The sequence below is a fragment of the Clupea harengus genome, unplaced genomic scaffold, assembly GCF_900700415.2.
Source record: "Clupea harengus unplaced genomic scaffold, Ch_v2.0.2, whole genome shotgun sequence".
In the NCBI taxonomy this organism is placed as follows: Eukaryota; Metazoa; Chordata; class Actinopteri; order Clupeiformes; family Clupeidae; genus Clupea; species Clupea harengus.
The window spans coordinates 191,037-207,452 of record NW_024879565.1 but is presented as its reverse complement, the minus strand read 5'-3'; the positions used below and the strand labels follow the sequence as shown (position 1 = coordinate 207,452).

Genomic DNA, 16,416 nt, shown 5'->3' with positions numbered 1-16,416 from the left:
AATCGTGGCTAGTGTAAGAGAAAATTAAGTTAAGTATGAGTTCATCAACAAGCAGTTCTTAGCATACATACTAATTCCACGTCTCTCACTGAGGCCTGGTGGTAATGGAGCTGTGGAATTTGACAGGGTCAGCTCTGGCCAGCCGTGACTTACCATCTTTTAGGTCAGAAAGGCCACCACGGGACACAAACTAGATAGTGTAGCCTCTGGGGTGTGAGACCCAAGGTTTTTCTCTGAGGCTCTATTGTCAAAGAACTTAGTTAGTTACAGCTCCCCAGGGGATGATTAAGCAACATTGTTGCGCCTGAGGGGTAAAAAGACTGGATTGTGTATGATGATGTCAGAATGCATTCTCTTCAGCCTGGAGGTGATGAGCTCCTGTGTGAACTTGATCTCTCAGACTGAAATTTGTACTCCTCTTAAGACTCAGTAAACTCAACTCAAACTTTTGCTCTGTGTGGCGGCCTCTTCACTTGATTTCTCTGAAAACAACACGTAGACTTAGTTTAAACTTAACACTAGCAGGCTGTGAAGTGGCTAACGCAGTCTTTTGCTATCCCTGCCTCCTCCTGCAAGGATGAAACGGAGGGCTCCACCAACCCTGGTATTTTTCTTGGTTTGGTCGACTTTGTGGCACAGTTGGACGAAGTATTTGATGAGCATCTTAAAAAAGCTACAGTTTTCAGGGGAACATCAAAGACAGTTCAAAACGAGCTACTTGAGTGTATGCTAGCGGTCGTGAGGGAACGCATTGTGGAGGAGGTGAAGTCGGCGAACTATGTCGCCATTCAAGCAGACGAGACCACAGATGTTTCCACTCAGACACAGCTGGTGCTTAGGTACATCGATAGCAACCATGCAGTGCATGAACGCTTTTTTGAGTTTCTTCGCGTGAAGGATTCAACATCCACGACAATCGGCAATGTGCTTTTGTTTTTTTCTCATTCATTTTTTATTTCCATATCACAGACATACAACCAAACATATCAGGAAACATGTTATATAGATATACACAACCCCCCCCCCCCCCACACCATCAAACAGAACATTGAGTCAGTCACAGACAAATCATGTCTACATCAACAGTAGATCCTTCAGCTTGGATATCAAATTCTCCCATATTGCTAGTATATGTGGCTGAGCATTATTAACTCTTGCAGATGACAGTTCCATGTAAGATATGTCCAAAAATGACCGCAGCCAGTGGACAGTAGAAATGTCATGGGGGGATTTCCAGCGCTGGACCAAAATCTTTTTGGCCACAGTGAGGCCTGCAAGCCAAGCGGCGGGGGAGAGAACTGTTGTAAATGTAGTATACCCCCATGATTTTTCTTTTGTCCTGTCAAAAATGTTGTGGCCTTCATTTTATTAGTTATAATGCTGTTGCATGTTTGAACCAATAGACGGCATTCTGAGCTTATAAATAATGCAGTTCTGAACCACTTTAGTAGGCCTAATGAAAGAAAAAAAAAGACTGTGATAACAGTTATAAGTGATAACTGTGACAACAAATTCGTAGCCTAATAAAAACTTTCTCTGCACAAGTGAGCAGTACGTAGCAGGCCTATTACACTTCCTCTGGGATGTTATTTGTTTCCTAAATTTCCCTCAAGATTAATAAAGTATCCATCTATCTATCTATCTATCTATTTCACTCTAGGCTACTTAGGACCTTCTCAAACAATGGTCATGTTGTGTTTTTCCCTTTTTAATTAACATATTTAACACGACCTCATACCTGTCAAGTGTCATGATTCATCATATTTTTTTTTCTCCCCACGTCTGACGTTTGAATGCAAGCCCAATGACATGATGTGATACCAGGACTAGACAACTGCTAAGACCAAATGATGGCGCTGTGTTTGCTTCTTTATCATTTCATTAAATTATAGTCAGTGGAAGAGCTTTTTAGGCTATTATCATTAGCCTATTATTAGTAGAAACATATAGCCTATTACACTGTGACATGACAATAGCTGTGCGTAGGCCTATGTGTGGACACTGTAGAAGGCTGTCGCGGACTTCGAGCATGAATTTGAGAACATCGGACATGTTCACACTTGACAGGTAAGCCTATGATTCTCTGATAATATGGATCATACTGTGTTCGTACTTGTTCATACTGCCTCCTCCTGCAAGGATGAAACGGAGGGCTCCACCAACCCTGGTATTTTTCTTGGTTTGGTCGACTTTGTGGCACAGTTGGACGAAGTATTTGATGAGCATCTTAAAAAAGCTACAGTTTTCAGGGGAACATCAAAGACAGTTCAAAACGAGCTACTTGAGTGTATGCTAGCGGTCGTGAGGGAACGCATTGTGGAGGAGGTGAAGTCGGCGAACTATGTCGCCATTCAAGCAGACGAGACCACAGATGTTTCCACTCAGACACAGCTGGTGCTTAGGTACATCGATAGCAACCATGCAGTGCATGAACGCTTTTTTGAGTTTCTTCGCGTGAAGGATTCAACATCCACGACAATCGGCAATGTGCTTTTGTTTTTTTCTCATTCATTTTTTATTTCCATATCACAGACATACAACCAAACATATCAGGAAACATGTTATATAGATATACACAACCCCCCCCCCCCCCCACACCATCAAACAGAACATTGAGTCAGTCACAGACAAATCATGTCTACATCAACAGTAGATCCTTCAGCTTGGATATCAAATTCTCCCATATTGCTAGTATATGTGGCTGAGCATTATTAACTCTTGCAGATGACAGTTCCATGTAAGATATGTCCAAAAATGACCGCAGCCAGTGGACAGTAGAAATGTCATGGGGGGATTTCCAGCGCTGGACCAAAATCTTTTTGGCCACAGTGAGGCCTGCAAGCCAAGCGGCGGGGGAGAGAACTGTTGTAAATGTAGTATACCCCCATGATTTTTCTTTTGTCCTGTCAAAAATGTTGTGGCCTTCATTTTATTAGTTATAATGCTGTTGCATGTTTGAACCAATAGACGGCATTCTGAGCTTATAAATAATGCAGTTCTGAACCACTTTAGTAGGCCTAATGAAAGAAAAAAAAAGACTGTGATAACAGTTATAAGTGATAACTGTGACAACAAATTCGTAGCCTAATAAAAACTTTCTCTGCACAAGTGAGCAGTACGTAGCAGGCCTATTACACTTCCTCTGGGATGTTATTTGTTTCCTAAATTTCCCTCAAGATTAATAAAGTATCCATCTATCTATCTATCTATCTATTTCACTCTAGGCTACTTAGGACCTTCTCAAACAATGGTCATGTTGTGTTTTTCCCTTTTTAATTAACATATTTAACACGACCTCATACCTGTCAAGTGTCATGATTCATCATATTTTTTTTTCTCCCCACGTCTGACGTTTGAATGCAAGCCCAATGACATGATGTGATACCAGGACTAGACAACTGCTAAGACCAAATGATGGCGCTGTGTTTGCTTCTTTATCATTTAATTAAATTATAGTCAGTGGAAGAGCTTTTTAGGCTATTATCATTAGCCTATTATTAGTAGAAACATATAGCCTATTACACTGTGACATGACAATAGCTGTGCGTAGGCCTATGTGTGGACACTGTAGAAGGCTGTCGCGGACTTCGAGCATGAATTTGAGAACATCGGACATGTTCACACTTGACAGGTAAGCCTATGATTCTCTGATAATATGGATCATACTGTGTTCGTTACCTGTTGCTCCTTGATTACTGATATCAATATTGACATTGCACACTGTGCAGAAAGCATGGTGGGGAAGTCCGAAAAGAACGGAGGCATGGCCATCTCTCCCGGTGACTATCAATGATTTTTTTGAGGCGCATGCGATCTTTTTATTTTATCCGGTGGTTTTGCCATGGTAGCATACTACAAGAGTTTGTCTGAAATTAGTAATATCAATGTAACCGGGTCATATTTTGAGGTTGTTGTATGTTTTCTAAGTGGTAATGGGACATGTCTCCTTTAAATGCCAGAAAACTACATTGCATCATGTTGTAGTTCCTGGGTTGGTATGTGGTGAATTCTGGGTATTAAGACTGGAGCGAGAACGCAGTGCATCAGAGAAGGTGGCTGGCGTGAGGGATATTTGGTGATACTTGGTTAATATTGCTGGTAAGTGGGACATTTGTCTTAAAATACTTTAATAACCATGCAATTGTATATATCATTGATTTACATGAATGGATGAGTTCGTTTGGGAAAGAATGTTTGTGGATTCTGGCAGCATGTGGATTAGCCCAGTCGCTCTGTCATTTGGGGATGTAGCTAAATTTAAGTTTACATTTGTGAAATACAATTCCGTTTTGGCTATAGAGTGAAGAGTATGAGGTGATGTAGTTAGTGTAGATGTATTTTGTAGGAAATTAAGTTGCATACAGGCTGTATTAAAGTGAATTGTCATGTTTCACCTAGCAGACATATAGCCATACTGGTATCCTGGGAGCACACGTGTGTGGAGGATAGAGATGTGTGCGTGTTAGGAACATGTAAGTGTTGGTATCATTTCACTCGGACATACTGGTGTATATTTTGGTTTTATGTATATTTTAGCTTTATGTATTTGATGTTAGTGGTATACTAATGATGTTTTTGTATTTGTCTACTCTCAGTATCACCACTACCGTTTTGTATTGCTGAACCTTACTTTCATTTATTTTCTTATACGGCTAGTTGAGCTACAGAGTTGGGATAGGCTTAGCTTGTGTACAGGTTAGTTTATCATATAAGATTTCTATTTGATGTCATTTTATTTTTGTACTTTTCTATACAAATCTTTTGTTTTATATATCTATCAGATAAAGAACCCTTACTCTTAATTTTGTTGGACTTTGTGTGTTTTATTCCCCGCCAACATCAAAAACACCAAGAAAGCGTAACGTCAAACCATTTGTAACACAGCCAAGACACTTAGATATATTTGCCATTTTAAATCGATGGCGAACATAAAGACCGCATGGTTAACATCGTTGGGCTAAAATTAAATTAATTTAACGTCTGCATTACTCGTTAGTTTACCTTTCAGTGATTTTTAACTTGGTTTAAAGGGGCCATATTATGAAAATTCCACTTTTTTAGTGCTTCTACACGTTCATTTGGGTATCTGGCGTGTCTACCAACCCAAAAACGCTGGAAAAAAACCATTGGCGATCTTTGTTATGGTTCCTGGATCTTTGTTATGGTCAGAAACGTCATGATTGAGTCTGCGAATGAGATTCCCGTTTTATTGGCCTGTCACAACACATTGGGAGGTTCCCTACATGGCCTTGGCCCACCCCCCACACTCATTACATATTTGCCAGAGCGCAAGCCATTATTGCAAAGCTCGGATATACTTTGAATAGCTAGCTAGCTAGCAGCATGAAGCAAACTAAGTACTCAAGATGCGCTGTGGTGGGCTGGCCAGATCTCTACATCACGTTCCAGCCTCAGAAGACACTAGCGAAATGGATTGAATTCATATTTGAAGGCAATGTCCCTGAATGAACTTCAGGCGAGGGAAATGTAAGTATTTTTAAAAATAATTCTGTTACTTGCCCATTCAGTGTGGTGGTTAACGACGTTAGCATGTTGTAGGGGGACTAATTCAAACAGCGATTTATGAACCGTGTTATTTTAGTGGTGGTTAATTGATACAATCGTGAATAAGTGCTGTGTCTTATCTCCTGAGCAAGCAAGAGTGTCAATATGGGCTAACGAGTTGTAGCTAAAGCCCATAGAAAAGAGCTATACAGCTCGCTAGCTATTAGCACTCTAGCTTGCTCAGGAGAGTTTAGCTGCAGAGAGAAGACACAGCAATTATTCACGATTGTATCAATTGTACATCTAGGTTCCTTTGGCGTCTGTTGTCACGTCCAACAGCACAACATATCACGGGCATTTAGAACTTTGTGTGGGTTGTGGCCGTAAACAACTCGCTAGCTATTAGCGCTGTAGATTGCTCAAGACAGTATCATAGCTAATAATAGTAGTTGATAACCAACGGATAATAATGTATCGCTAAAATGTATGATTCCCGTTGTTAAGGTTAGAGAATTCTCGCACTAAAAAGGCATCATTCATAAACGACTTGATAAGCAGCTTAGACTCACCTGCAGTTACCAAAACAGTTTGTCAATGTGGGGCATTTGAAGGTTTTGTGTATAGTACAGCACAAGTTAAAAATACTGTTCACTGCATGATTATTTCATAATGATTCATGAGGAAAATGCCGGGTTTGCTAGTATGCCAATGTTATTGTACCTACTTTTCTGTGTTGTGAAACTGATATTAGGTGTAATGGAATACAACATTTCTTCAAATGCTAGAGATGTATTGGCTTTTAGTTCATGTTTCATGCATTGCAGTGCAAGGATAATGGTCAGTGAGATGACATTTTATTTACAGTATGGAGTATTTTCCTTTTATTACATTCAGGAAAAAACATGAATAACATTGCTGCTCTTGTGGTTAAGGAAGAACATCTGAACAGTGTCCTAGGCTACATCATGTGGCCTGTCAGACAGATCCTCCAAAGCAGCATCTGGAGCAGGAGAGCAGGACCACCCAGATTATCCGTCCCAGAAAGCCCCAAGACCAGCTAACAAAGCTTCTGTACACCAAATACCTGTAACGTCTGAGCAAAGTTTACATTGTATTTAGAGAATAAATGGTGACACACATCTATTGAGTCTTCCTTTGTTAACAGTATGGCTACTGATGGCACAAAGTGTGATTTTGTAATCAATGTTTTTATTATAATTGGTCTTTTTTGTATTTATTACCCATGTACTAGCCAGTACATTTAATAACTATGTTTTAAAAGCTCTGTGGCATTCTTTGAAGCAAGTCTATAGAAACAGTTTTGGTATGTAACATGTCAACAGTTGACACATGCAAGATGAGCAGTAAGCAAAGTAAGACCGAGGGAAGATTAATTTATTGTATTTTCTTCCCCAGTTATATTTGTATTGCAGAAATCACCGATGACTCGTATGCATAAAAAACAAAACAACTTACTACTATATTCCCCTTAGACATAAGGCCCATAGTCTGCTCTATAGATGTTGAATGCATTCTGTAGTGAGAACACATTCAATCACACAGCTAAAAGTCCCGGATGATGCACGTTGGTTGGTTTGGAAGCTGCAGTAGTCTTCTTGTTACCTTGAATATTGAAAGTGTAAGTATCATGGAATATAAAACAAGATGACTGCATAATTAACATGTCATTCACAAATAATTTTACCTGTGGCATCTCCCTGCAGCATCCATTCTCAGGCTCTGTAGGCATTTGCTCACACTTGGCACAAATACGCCTGTATAGATAAAGAGTTTTAAAAAGTGACAACATTGCAGGTGAAGTGTATTTGAATGTTGTGTTACAATTACAGACACAAGTTGACAAATACAACGATATAATGAGAAAACAATGTTTGAACGCTAATAAACGGAGGTAAACACGTTGCGTTATGTTCTACATCTGTGTTAGTGCCATTTTCCACATTGTAATTTAGACTCAGATTAATATATTATGTTGTTTAGATTCATATTTAGTGATTGCTCATTATAATGATTGCATAATTGTATTTTATAGTTTTGCATTTCAGTTTAATATATGTTTAGTGTACATGCATTGCTTAGAATAACCAGATATGCATGGGACATAAGAGTTGCTTTGGAGTGCGCGTGGTAGTGAGCTACGACGTAGTCTGCTCGCGCATTGATGGAATGTATAAGAACTGCGATTTATTTCATTGTTCAGTATTCAGTAAAGACGGAGCGAAAACACTGTTTTCTACCGTTGTTAAACGCACTAAACACGCGTAGAGACTCGTTCTTTCCGTCTAGAGTGGTTAAGTGAATGAATATGTTGAAAATTAATTCCTGATAACAAGAAGGGAACTTTAGCCACTACAACCTGCTTGGTCCATTACTGTTGTCAGATAACATTTTACTTTACAGCTGGAGCTTTACTCGTGTAGCAGGCATAATGGCGTTCCCATTACTTGCATTTACATAAACACTTTTCACAAACAGTAACTTACATAAACACACTGTATTTGTGACATACTCGTACATGCACACACTATTATCTAGCATTGCAATGTTCTAGTCACCAACTAGACTGTATGACCTTAGCCAAAGTAAAAACAAGTGAAGTGACAAAGTTTACTTACCATTCAGAAACGTCCTGTTGTACCCTAAATTCTCGAACTTGTTTGGGAGCCTCTTCTTGTTCAGGGTCTGAACAATCTCGTATCCAGTCGCCATATTTTACAAAACTAAACTTGGTTAGAATGGGTAGCTAAAAACTAAAAGGTTAGAATGAGTAGCCCAAAACCGTAGAGGAGGGGTTAGCTGGCTCATTAGCATAGGTGCTCAAAACAGCTCGCTGACAGAATGGCTGTGTTTGGCAGGGTAAAAAGGATGCCATTAATAATGATCCTTGTGGTATTTTGACCAAAATATGTTACAGACATTTCATTAAGACCCCAAGGAACCATATCAACTTGTGGTAAAATGGGCATACGATGGGTCCTTTAATACAAACGCCCAGTGGTATAACTTGAAATTAGGACACGCCATTCCCCCATCCATTTTATCAACCTGAAGGGCTGACCATTTTAACTGTGGTCGTTTACCATTCCACACATAACCTCTTAGTAAGGCCTCCAATTTGTTCCAGTATCCCACTGGAGGTGTGTGACGATGTGATCGTCCCTAGGGTTGAATATGCTCTCTGGCTGCCATGCCATGGAGCCGGGCTCTTTGGTGTGGCGGTCAGAGAGCATGTTTGGCACCCTGTAGACCTGGGTTCGAGTCCGGGTAGGGTGACCCTGCTCTCCCTTCGCTACAAATGGTGTCAGAAGTGGGATGCCCTGCTGTGAGGTCATCGGAAGCGCACCCGTGAACATTGTGTGAGGGACTCCCAGGAATGTTAACCCCGTGTGAAGGACCCCATGGTCGGGTGAAGCACTTGTGTGTGTGGGGTGCACTGGATGGGAGAAGCATGATTGGTGTATGCGTGAGGGATGTCTGTGTACGTGAAGGCGCATGGGTGCGCCTCCCGAAGGTGAGGGTAGTGTGACGATGTGATCGTCCCTAGGGTTGAATATGCTCTCTGGCTGCCATGCCATGGAGCCGGGCTCTTTGGTGTGGCGGTCAGAGAGCCCTGTAGACCTGGGTTCGAGTCCAGGTAGGGTGACCCTGCTCTCCCTTCGCTACAAGGTGCAAGTGGGATCATTGAGCTAAAAAAGTTAATGCGGGGTAAAATGTTAATTTTGATGACTGAAATACGGGCAGGTACTGAGCTTGGCAAATGTTTCCATCTATTTATATCCTCCTCTATTTTTTCCAGAATTGTTGAGTAATTTAGTTTCGCCACAGACAAGGAAGTATTTATTCTAATACCTAGGTATAGGACCTCATTTATGACATTAATCTTGGCTGGGAGAGATATCTTATCAGGGTTCCCGCGGGTCCTTAAAAAGTCTTAAAATGTCTTAAATTCAAATTCGGGTAATTAAGGTCTTAAATTGTCTTAAATTTCACGTAAAGTTGCTGTAGGTATTACTTTTTTTGCCGGTGTGCTTAATGACGATGAGAAAGCACAGTGGCGCATCGTAAAACATCTAATAGTTGATTAATTTAGTATTGTGTGAAATGAGTCTCCGCAATTTAATAACTGTTTACGGTACGTCGGCTACAGACGCTGACGTCAGGCTGCGTGTCGCCATTACGCGGTGGTCGATGTGAGGTTCGACACACGCACACACACACTTGGGTATCTCCAAGTAATCTGTGAACGCAAGCTGTCATGAATATTTCTTTCAAGCTTGTTTGTTTGGCCAACCCATGTCACCATGACACGCTTTTTATTTCGAGTCTTCTGGTCTGTTCGAAATGGAAGGTAGCTGCCTCAATGCCGTAATTGACAGGTGTATTACAAGACATGTCTTTCGGGTGAAAGCGTTGGTTTCAAACAGCCTTTTTAAGATGGCATTTACGGTAACGTGTAACGTTGGTACGCTGCAATAACGTTATGCTATCTAACGTAGGCTAACGTGCTAAAGTCAGACAGTTGGCTGACAGACGCCTCGCAAATCACATCAACCATTTTTGCTGGTTACAAATAACGGTGTTATCGGATAGTACAGTGTCTTTTTCTCGGTAACTTTTGACATCTAAGCGTGAAAACGCAGAAAAATGTACATTTACATAAAAGACATGGCCGTCAGGCGAGTTTGGTCCGGAGTTTAGCTGCTAAAGTTATCTTCTGTCCTGTCGTTTAAAGCAAACCTTTTAGCTCTGGCATTGGTCTCCTGTTATGTATTTATCACTTCACTGGATTGGAAGACCATTTTCCAGGCTCTCGCATGCCCCCTTCATTGAGGCAGAGGTTACGTTTGCCCTCCCCTATGTGCTTTTTCACTGTGGTTTTATGACAGATCTAAATAGCTTCTTCACATACGTGAAATACATTACATTACCTATTCTATGGATACAAACGACATATAATAACAGTGTCTACAAAGATTTCAGTGATGACAAACAATGAGAAAGCAAAAGTCATGTGCTCAACCCAGTGTGTGAGGGATTGCACAATCTGAGATGAGGCGCAGCTCGTTGCTGCCTCACCTCGCGAGTCGCCTCTGTTTGAACTGGAACATGCTCATGGTCAAATTCAGCGATTTTGATTATAAAATGATCGGAATCATACAAACATTTTATTTAAAGCACAGATCAGTAGATACATATTAATATTTATTTAGTTTTTTACTTTTTATGAGGCTCTGCCTCCCCTCACCACACGTCCCTATGTAATCTGTAATCTGAAACACTGACCCGTTTTCTACTGCCGGGCGCTTCACTGCAACTGAACAAATTTACCACTCTCCTACTTCAGTTTGTTTTCAGAATGAGAGAATTTTAGGAGGAGGATGCCATTACTGTGGCTCAACTAGAGGCAGGTTGGGTTGGCCTGTGCCCGTGCAACATTTAACACAGGAATGTTTATGATTAAACTGTTACCAGAGCACAAAATTGTTTACAACAGCACATTCTTCATAGATCTAGCCTCATAATTTAGTTGTCAAAGTGCACCAGATTGATGCATTGAACTTTAAAATGTGTAAAATGTTCTTATATATAAAATATATTCCCCGGGGAGCATGCCCGGACCCTCCTAGGGGGTTCGCATCGTTGTCACCTTTTTCAACCCTGATGAGTTTGCACCCCTGAATTGAGTATTCCAAAGAAATTGTCACATTTTTGGGTCTTAAATTATATTTGTTGAGGTCTTAAAAAAGTCTTAAAAAGCATTATATTTTACTTTTGAAATGGTGCAAGAACCCTGTGGCAATCATCTTTGCTCTGGTAATGAAGATGTTTATTAGTTTTCACCTTCCAGACGACATCGTTATGAACCCATCCCCTTCTGAAAATTAAATTACTATCTGTGCTTTTGTAGGCTTTCAGTTTTTGAGGTGTGTAGGAGCAAAAGTCAAGAGACATAGAGCAGAAGTTGGAACAGTGGCGGCTCCTGAAAAAATTCTCAGGGGAGGCAATTTTTTTGATAATGATTAAGGCGACCCATTCGGTAAGAACCTTAAGCAGGACAATTGTATCTATTTGTTGTGAGCTGATTAACTCATACAGCAATACCTTTTTGTCCAGTAGAGCAGCACACAACAGAAATATTTCCCCTCTAGCTACATAAGTTACAGGTGGAAAGCTATGGAAGAAAGTTGCATCCAGGAGCCTTCAAAAGAAAAAGTGAGGTGGCTCCACAATAAATTGTCCCACTTGTTCATTATTCACATTTCCAAAATGTTGTATGATGTAGAAAATAGTGTAAGTAGCATGCATGGAGTGAACAATCTCAAAGACAGACAGATAGTCAGACAAAGAGGGAGAGAAAGAGTAAAATAGACAGACAGACTTCATTACTTGTACTGAAACTTTGCCCGTCTCTCTTTCAGTGCGGCAAAGCGGTCAATGACTCTCTCATGGAAATCAGGCATTTTAAGGACAAGTTCCCTCTCCATGGAAAGCATGGCCAATGCATTCATACGTTCCTGGCCCATTGAATTTCGCAGGAATGTCTTAATTCTCTTCAAGGTTGAGAAATGTGGGATATTTTTTATGTTAATGTGAATATGGAATGGACTGGTTCTCAGCGCAAGGTACAGTACAGGAATAGATAAGGACACTTGCGCCAGATAAGGACATGTTTACAGTAAGGAACTCTTAGAATAGCAAAAAGTGCCAAGTGTACAGTAGACAAGAAGTCTGGCTCTCTGAAAAGACAGTTGTCAGGTCAAAGGTGGCCTCAGAAAATAGACCCCCTGGGGGTAGTCGATACAAGACCAAATACAGATGATTAGGGTAATTAATATGGGACAACGCCCCACAAGAACGAGGCTTAAATAGTACCAAGAAACCAGTACATGCGCTGAGATCGAGCTTGACCATGGACGTCTCCTTATTGTGACATTAACGATTACAATAAATACTATCAGATTTCTCTACAATCAGTCTCAAAAAATACATTGATAACAAAAAGAAATGGAATGAGCCACGACATATTTGGCGACCTATCGAAAGGGACTGATCAGAGAAAAAGCTCCGTGGGGGGAACCGCTTGACCCAAGGCACCTAAATTAAAACGGTAAGCAGAATAATTTTTGCTAGCCAGACTGGGGAAATTGAGTCAATTGGAAAACCCTATCCTGGACAAAATTCTTCAGACAAAAACCCTGTAATGAGACTGAGTGTGTAAAATCTGAAAGTAATTAGGAAAAACTGTTCGTTTTATGTGTTGCATGTGAATTGCATGTGTTGCATGTGAAAATGATCTGAAAAGATTATTAAGGTGCTCGAGGAACGCCTAAGAGAAAGGAAAACAAGGGTTTTTCCGTGTGTCTAGGAAAAAGTTATTCATAACTTATTAGGCACAGCATGTGTTGCATGTGAATTGCATGTGTTGCATGTGAAAATAATCTGAAAAGATTATTAAGGCGTTCGAGGAACGGCCTGAGAAAAAGGAAAGAACAAGGTTTTTTTCCGTGTGTCTAGGAAAAAGTTATTTATAACTCATTAGGCACATTGCATGTGTTGCATGTGAAAATAATCTGATAAAATTATTTAGGCAATCAGGGGTTGCCGTGGAAAAAGGCAGGGCCTTTAATATATTAATTTACTAAAGAAAGTGGTAAAGGGTGAGTAGAAAATTGTGTGTAAAGAAAGGGGTCTTCCTTGTCAATTGGAAGATTTGGAAAAACAACTTGTTGAGTTGTGATAAATGTTTGGTATGTCAGTAAGTACTGATATTGGTCATTGTATGAAGAAAAGTGAAGTTGAATGATTGGTTGATGTATGTGCTAAATGAGTTTTGTTTTTCAGGAAATAACAGTTCTGTGAAGAAGTGAGAATTGTGATCTGTAAAACATTTAACTTGAAAAACTGTCATTGAATATCCATTTAAAGGTAATTTCTTGACTAACAAAGGAAATACGAAATGGTGTGAAATATATATGCGGATGCATACGCGTAAAATATTGAATGATATTGTAATTAACATCATCCAAAGTATTGTAATTTGACCATAATAACTGATCAACTTTGACTTCTTTGAATCAATCATTGTGAGTTTACGGGAGAGTCGCTCCCGAGAGAGAGAAAGGGAGACAGGCGAGGAAGGCAACGGGTGGGGGCTATTCCAAGCCCACAAGCCTGAGTGCGTGGTAAAGGAGGGGCTGTTATGAGCATTTGAGCCACAAGTGAATTTCTGCATACACAAGTAGAACCGAGAGTAGAAAGGAATAATATAATACAAATAATTCTGTGGTAATTTCTGGACTTAAAAATGGCTTTGGTAGACACAGAACAAATTACACCGTTGGAGGAGATAAGTAAATTGTACTCATCAGAGGCGAGTATTATTGAAAAAATTAGTAAAAAGTGGAGTGATCGTACTAAGAATGATGCGAACCCGTGGCCAAAGAACGGCTCTTGGGATCTCAAGTTGATTCTGCAAATGGAAGGAAAAATATATGACCATAAGCATAAAGAAACAAGTGAAGTACGGGAGACAAAGAGAAAACAGGAATTATTAACGTTGCGCGCCTTTATGAAAATAGCGAAAAACAAGGCTCTGAGCCAGAAACAAAGTTCATAACAAGTTAATGATCAAAGTAAGAAAAGGGAACATGAAGACAGAAATGCCTTCAGGCCCCCACCGTATGTATTCTCAAATGAATCTTTTCCTGCAGTAAATAGACTGTATCCACAGTTACCTGTTTTGCAAGGCGCTGCTGTAGGTATACAAGGAACCATTCAGGGCGAAATTGAGCTGACTCACGGTTTAGAACAAAGGTTTGGGCAGATGATGAACAATATGAGTACGGCAATAAATGAAATATCCTGTAAATTGGGAGAAATAGAGGAAGGATCAGGTATTCTGCAAAAGAATGACCAGCTTGGAAGTGTAACGATACGAGCCATGCTATTGCTCAGCTTACAGAACAGGGGAGGTTTTGTCTCACTGCACAGAGGCAGTTGAAATATTATGATTTGACTTTCTGTCCAGATGTAACTGTTAAAACTTGTGACTCTGTGGGTAATCCAGCAGACAGAGTGCCTCTTGATTATGAGGGAAGCCCGCATAGGTGTGTGGCTGACTCTGTGATTTTCTCCAAACTCAGACCGGATTTGGAGGGGGAACCGTTGTGTGACGCAGAGGTAGTTTATTTCGTGGATGGGTCAAGTCATCATTATGATAATAAAACACAGGCTGGGTTTAGCGTGGTGCAAATGGTAAGGCCAGGGGAGTATGTTACAGTAATGTGTATTCCTTGTAAGCAGCCGTGTTCAGCACAGCTGGCTGAACTCAAGGCGTTAACTGAGGCTTGTAGTTTAGCTGCAGGGAAAAGAGCAACCGTGCACACGGACAGTGCTTTACAGCCATAATGTGTGTCATGTATACGGTGCGCAATGGAAGCAAAGAGGATTTAAGAAATCCGATGGATCTCCGATACAACATCAAGAGCAAATACAATTGCTTTTAACAGCCATGATGCGCCCTGAGCGGTTGGCCATATGTAAGTGCAAAGCACAAAAGAAGGGTGGTGACTACATCACGCTGGGTAATGAAAAGGCTGACGAGAATGCAAAGGAAGATTGGGATGGTCTGTCATATATCAAGGGAAATAGCGCCATTGACAAAGATTATGAGGAGTTTTGGGATAAGATAGATGAAAGAATTTATCACTTGAATGACTTTGTAACACAAACAATAAAACAGGATTGTTTAGAGGCAGGAATGGATCACTTGATAAAGGACATTTTTGAAAGAAGAGACTTCTATTTTAATTGAAATTAAGAAAAGACTTTTAATTGATTTTTAAAGAAAGAAAAGTGAATTAAATAATCATCTAATGCCAGAAATAAGAGAGCAGGCTTCACTAACCAAAAAAGCCAGGACAAGTAGGAATAGGACATAAGATGTTTGAGATAATGAAGGCAATTAAGAAGTTTGAGGAGAATGCAGCATGAGGTGTGGAGATGTCTGAGTGTCAGAAACAGTCCAGAAAAGGGGACACGTGGTGGAAGGCAAGACAAGAAAACAGTTTGACTTAAAATAAAGGGATAAGTATAGATGGGGATCTGGAAATAGGACTTCTGAGTGACTCTGATAATGAGGAAGAGGACAAACGTCCACAGCCAGATTTGTAAACACAAGTGCTCCTATTAACAGTGAAAAAGACAGCACGAAGTCCATTAGGGAAAGTGCTGAGAGCACAGTTAGAAAAATTGAAGAATGGAATAAGGACAGAGAAGGCAGTGACTCAGAAGAGGGGGAAGAATTAGGAATAGCATAACAATGCTTTATAACAGTGCTTAGGGAAAAAAAAAAAAAAAAAAAGAGTTCTAAAGGAAAGAAAGAAAGGTCAGCACACACTATCAACTTTGGGGACATTCAGTTGTGGCTGGGCTGATCTAGACTACCCATTTTTGCAAGAAAGTGCTCCAAACTTCATAACTCGTCTGGAAAGTGAGATGGAAAGAAAACGTCTTGCTTGAATCTATGCCAAGGTCTGAATTCAAACCTAACTGGACTATGTGAAAGGGAGAAAGAAAAGGTCAAGCCCCGACACCGGGCCTGGGACTGGGTCTCATGTCTGTACCAGTGTCTGTTCAAATGGAACACAGGAATCCCCTCCCTGACAGTTTTATGGCACCTCACCCCCAGCCTATGGGAAATTGAACTGGACACAGCCACCTCGACAGTGGCATCTGCCCTCGAAGGATTTCAGAGGAAAAGGCAAAGGCAGAGGGGGTGAAGGGAGGTGTCAGATTACTGGGCCTCCGATATGACCACACACTCAACAAGGACTCTCAAGGAGGTGCACTTAGAGGCAGGATGTGGTAGGACAGACAAATGCTCAGCCA

The 16,416-nt window shown here is 40.6% G+C and overlaps 1 long non-coding RNA gene across 1 annotated transcript; it reads left to right on the top strand.

The window, feature by feature from the left end:
- The first annotated feature begins 3,892 nt into the window (after positions 1 to 3,892).
- Positions 3,893 to 4,802, top strand: LOC122128928. The gene is made up of 2 exons (XR_006151697.1): positions 3,893 to 4,472; positions 4,596 to 4,802. It is a non-coding gene; the product is annotated as an uncharacterized LOC122128928 (long non-coding RNA).
- Positions 4,803 to 16,416: the final 11,614 nt, after the last annotated feature.